General features: G+C 35.3%; 1 protein-coding gene across 2 annotated transcripts in view; it reads left to right on the top strand.

Moving 5' to 3' along the window:
* The first annotated feature begins 291 nt into the window (after positions 1–291).
* LOC118183438 (glutamate receptor-like) overlaps positions 292–6,000 on the top strand; it is a 111,556-nt gene continuing 105,847 nt past the window's right edge. For both annotated transcript variants that reach the window (XM_085806990.1, XM_085806989.1), the window contains exon 1: positions 292–445. The gene's annotated coding sequence lies outside the window, so the exon portion shown is untranslated. The remainder of the gene's footprint in view (positions 446–6,000) is intronic.

Raw genomic sequence — 6,000 nt, 5'->3', positions numbered from 1 at the left:
ACTTTATTTCAGAAGATTTCACTCTTTGAGGCAATTTTTAGCTGTTTAGAAAATGAAAACTTTCTAAATAAGCGAAAGAATTTCTTCAAAGATTTCCTTAGATCTAGAAATAGAGTTGAAACAGCGCGTGTCAGAAATTGCGTTTTTTCGCAACTGATGCGAAACTATGCGTCACACGTGAATTGGTTCAAACTGACGATCAACAAATAACTGCGTAAAGATTAGGAATGCCTAGTTTAAGTTGAACTGTTATGCATCTCATCCTTTTAGACGTGACGGTAACAAAGCGAGGGAAAAGTATTCAGTTTTTAATGCTCTGAGAGCTCGAAGGTCCTGTAGCGTGAGAGTAAGCAGAATTTTGTTTTCTCGCAATTTGCATGTAAGCATCTTCTAATGAAAGTTACAAAATTGCAGTTTTGCTGAATAAGCTGAGTTTTATATTTCGGTGAGTAAGTTTTATATTTTAAATTTAGTAACAGGAAAAAAAAAAGATTTTATTTCTAAGTGGTGTATATTGAAGCACAGTATGCCAGTCAGAATGAATTATCACAGTAGATCATAAAAGTCACAATGTTGCTTTTTCTAACCATATTTAAGCCCAACAATATAAGGAATCAGATTATACGGAGTATCTCTCGTGGCTCTGAGATTAACGTGGTACCAAATCTGAGTTCCCCAAACATATGAGCACCAAGAAGCATTTATCTCAATGGCACGAAATTTAGTACATGTACAGGAAAGATATGCTGAAATTTCAGAGGAATTGAATGTTTTATTCGCAAGATACAACTACGTACAGAGAATACGTAAGTAAGGCGAATGCCTACCTCTAGCCTATATGTAAACGGTTACTCGGCTTGGCAATAACACGTAGAGTTGGTGGATGACCTCCTGTGCTATTTCTTGCGAAACTCTGTCCAGTTGTTGAGTTAGACTGGCGACATGCTGGGGCGGTTAGAATTACCTGCTCATCAGAGCCCAAACGTGCTCTTTCGCACAGAAATCTGGCTATCTGGTTGACCAAGTAAATAGTACTTGACACTCACGAAGACATTGTAAATGACTGCCGTATACAACTGGGGACTACCTTGTTGAAATGCAAGCCACGGATGAGTAGAATCGAAGAAGAACACAAGGAAGCGCAGTAATCATAGCGATACTGTCATGCTGTAAGTGTAGTATGGATAACAAACAAAAGGATTCGACTATGAAATAAAATTGCACTCCAAATCCTCGTTGTCATTCTGTCTGGTTGTTCACAGTCAGGTCAGTATGCCACTTCTGTCCTGGCGGCTCCAGAAATATCCTTGCTACTCATCGTCCCTCACTCCAAAGCAAGACTCGCCGAAGACGTTTCTACTCCAACAAGTGAGATTCTTAGGTTCACTGAATCCGATACTAATACAAACGTATTTCTCGGTATCTGCAGGTGAGTATTAGTCCGCACAACTAGGGTTGTGAGAGCAGATCCCATTCTCTGAGTTGCCAATCAATAGTCCTTTTGGTAATTGGTCTCCCAGTTACAAGTTGGATCGTTGAAACTGACAATTCGAGTGCTGCGACGGCCACTCCTGTGATCGCTCTGTTCTCACGTTTTGTCGTTTTCTCTAGATCGGCTGCTGTTGTTTTGACACCTTTAACGAAAATCAACACCACAATAATTAGACACAGTGAGTCTACTATTAGAACATCTGTCTATACTTTCAATATTTATAGAAAAAGAAATAAATTTTATCTACTTGGATTCTGCACATGCTTCTTGACGAATAACAATTTTATTAACACTTGACATCAGCAGCTTCAAAGTTTCCTTGAATTAAAGCAGGAATTCTCTACTAGGATATTATTCAATCAAGAGAAAAAATACAATATATGATTCAATTAATACATTCAATTATAACGTTTATATCACTAAACAAACACGGATCAGAACGTGCATGGCAACGCCGAAAACTGATCCCATCCACAAAAAAGGATACATAAAACAAATTCTCGTGTTCATTCGACAAAGTTATTCATAAAACAAAATCTCCAGGATATGTCCCGAAGTTTATTGACGGCATTACGTAACAATACCCATCATTCGACCATTCCTGGCAAGTTCGTCGGGCATTGCTCTGAACCAGATATCGAAGAATCCGTCGATTTGGCCACCCTTATTTTTTAGGCCGATTGCACGTTCTTTCTCAACTGGTGACATATTTTCACACTGTGTGTGAACCTGTTTGTGAGATATTGGTACAGTCAAAGTGAATAGACGGAATGAACATCGAAAAGAAGTTTTAATCTAAAATTGGAATTTCTTCTCCTTTTTACACCAAATAAGTACTCAGTTTCGATGATCTGTTGTTCCATTCACTGGCCGCAAAAATTTAACGATTTACATATTAGATTGAAAGGTATTCGCATATGAAATTTGATTACAATCAGATAATTCTTTCTTGATGTTTTAAGGGTCTTAGAGGATATGTCAAAAACTAATATCACTTTCCTTACAGTAAGCCTATGGTTCTGAGCATACAGCATATCTGTCAGATCATTAAAGATAAACTTCCCACCATATTACAGCCTAAAACCCAGAAGCGCAAGCTCAGACGGCAGTATTGAAATCTTTCGAATAATTTATAGAGTCATGTCTGGTTTTCATTTTTGAAGTGGCTGTACACTTGCATGTTCTAGCAAATTAAAATGCAAATATATTACTTACTGAATATTATTGACAGTTATGGATCATTTGAGTGGTATATGCAAATGTATAAAATATTATACATCTGCATTTATGTTCGTTACTTGGCGTTACGAGCCGCAGAAAAGCTGACTTCGGCTGTTCGCTTATGTTCGGTTAGACTCGTCATACGTCATCAACCACTCGTTTAAATTTCTTTGTTACTTGTGTTACCAATCCAATTAAAAAAGAAGTCGTAATTTTCTTTAAAAAAATGGAAGGAAATTAACTTATTTTTTAGCAAGTTTCATTAAACTGTACATTGGTATTGCAAGGCTATGCATGCAACACGAGTTTGAGAACAGCTGAGCAGCCGAAGGCAGCATTTCAATTGTCTGGGACTAGAATCCAGTGTGAATGAGTATACATTATTGATCAACAAGCGTATGCGCTAGCGCGTATTTTTATTTTACTATTATTTATTTTATTTTACTATTATTTATTTTACTTTACTATTATTTTATTTTAATAATAGTTATTTTATTTTATTTTACTATTGTTTATTTTATTTAATTTTTTACAATTATTTATTTTATGTTACTACTATTTTATTTTAATTTATTTTATTTTACTATTATTTATTTTATTTTATTATTGTTTTATTGGAACTCTATTCTGCTTGTTTTTTCATTTGTTAATTCTTCTATAGATTTTAACGGTTAAAATGTAGTGATACTTGAAGGCAAACAATCCAGATATTTCTGAAGAGACTAACGATGAATATTTAGAACCACACAGAAAATTTCAAAAGACCGATAAAGAAAGAGGCGCAAAAAAATTTCGTCGTTACAATTCAACTTATTTGTCAACAGACTTTACATGGACTGGCAATACAGAATGTCCTCTGCCGCTGTGTCTCGTTAGTGGTTAAAGCTTTCGAATACAGCAAAAGCTCCAACAAAATTGAACAGAAATTTCATGAAAATCACACAAATATGGAAAATAAAACTGTTGATTATTTTAAAACCCTATTAAAATCTCAATGTAAACAGAGCACAGCTTTTGTAAACGCAATCACAGTTGCTGAAAAGGGTCAGGAAGTAAGTTATTTGGTAATTAAGCTTATTGTACAGAAAAGGAAAAGTCACACAGACGTGAGAACCTGATGATGCCGGCCAGTAAAATTACAGTGGATAAAATTTTGGGAGAGGATGCAGTAAGTAAAATTGAAAATATTCCTTTTTCGAAGAATACGGTAAGTAGACGAAGTAATATTGTATCAGATGACGTTGAAGAGGGTTTGCGTGAGAAACAGAAACATGGAAATTTTTCAATTCAAGTGGACGAGTCAGCAGATTTAATCAAAAAATGTCATGTTTTAGCATTTGTAAGATTTGTTAATTTGAAAGAAATTGAAGAAATCTTTCTCTGTTCTAAAGAATTACTTGAGAGTATAAGGTACTTTTCCCGCCTTCTTAGCATGCCTTCGTGGTGTGGTGCTCTGCACACTGGACGCGTATTCCAGAGGTCCGTGGTTCGATTCCCGGCGAGGGCGTTCCTCATTTTCCATCTCTCGTGCTTCCTAATTACCTAATGGCCCACCAGTGGCCGAGCGGTAAAGACACTGAACACTGGTAGTTTTGCCCAAGGTTCGAATCCCGCAAACGGGCTGGCTGCATGGGCGTTTTCGTGGTTTTCCCAATGTGTAACGTGTATACGAGCCAGTTTCCCTTAGAAAGTCCTCCACGAAGGCATCCCTCCCTTCAGGCAGATAGCCCTCGTGTGCTTTGTCATAACTCAACAATCCAATCCAATCCAATCCAAATTACCTAATGACTCTAGAAGACAAGCAGAGGAATAGATATATTTAATATTTTATCTTGCTATTTTTAGAAGGAAAAAGATCTTTCTTAGAAGCCTTTGTAATGGCATTTGTACGGATGGTTCTGCTTCCATGGCTGGCTCGACAATAGGCTTTGTTACTCTGGTAAAAGACAAAAATATCAACCTTGTTTCGACACACTGTTTTATTCATAGAGATGAGTTGATGTGAAAATCTATTGGTAATGAACTACAAACGTATTAGGTAGAAGTTTTAAAAATCTCTGTGAAAACATGGATAAAATGCTAACAAATCTGTTGTTATGCATTGAAATCAGGTGGTTAAGTAGAGACATAGTTTTTAATCCAGTTTTGAGCTAAGGGAAGAAATGCATGCACATTTTCAATAAAAAGACAAACAAGATTTTACACTACACGCTTTGAAGATCACATACAGGTGCAAATGCTAGTTTATTTAGCAGCTATTTTTCATCTCTTGAATTACCTGAATAAGTTGCTGCAAAGCAACGGGGAAAATATACTAATTTCAAGTAACAAGATTCTTGGATTTAAAAAAAAAAAAAAATTAAGCCCTCGAAAAAGATCATGCTCTAAAAGGATATCTTGATATGTTTGAATTACTCAAGGGACTAAAACGTGAAGATACATACCGCCAAATTTCAAGTTTTATTGTATCTCACCCAGAGGAGCCGTCAAAGAAAAGTGATTATTAATTTCCATCCCTCTCAACAGAACTATATACGATTGAGTGAAGAATCCATTCTCTCGCACTTCCATTGATCCTCAAAATCTAACTTTAAGAGAAAAATTCGTGACTTACAATCAGACGGTTCATTGAAAATGAGGTTAAATGACATGGTTTTGAACAAATTCCGCACTTCCGTTGAAAGTGTGTATCCAACAAGTCATAATTTATTATTTATATGCCTTATTACTTTTATAACATTTATACCAGTTGTCCAGTTACATACATACCAGTTGTATTTATAATTTATACTTATTACATTCATACCAGTTGCATGTAATTGCACACTTTTTTAAATAAAGGACTAAAATTATTGTAATTTTTCTTTAATTTTCTTATTATTGTAATTTTTAAAAAGAGGAAAACACATTATTCTATAAACGCTGGGATTTATACTCCGTATAAAACGAGCATCAATGGAAGGTACAAGATATTGCAAATAGTATATTCCAAGCAGAAGCATTCGCTGTTATTAAAGCAATCAAGTATATTGCAAATATTAATATTGTTCAATCAAATACCTATACTGAAAGCATGTCAGTACTTTATGCAGTTTCAAATTATTCACAAATATTACCATTAATTAATTAGCTTGAGCAATTATTACGAAACAGGAAAAGAATTCGTGTTAATATTTGTTGGATAAAATCTCATGCTGGATCTCATGGCAATGAGTTGGCAGCCAGTTAGCAAGAGAGGTCGCTGAATATTATAATGCGGAATATGCTTCTGTTAACTGGTCTAGATC

This window comes from Stegodyphus dumicola, chromosome X1, assembly GCF_044657685.1.
Source record: "Stegodyphus dumicola isolate Sdum_Otavi_A_Nest chromosome X1, ASM4465768v1".
NCBI classification, from domain to species: Eukaryota; Metazoa; Arthropoda; class Arachnida; order Araneae; family Eresidae; genus Stegodyphus; species Stegodyphus dumicola.
This window is presented reverse-complemented; position numbering and strand designations above follow the sequence as displayed.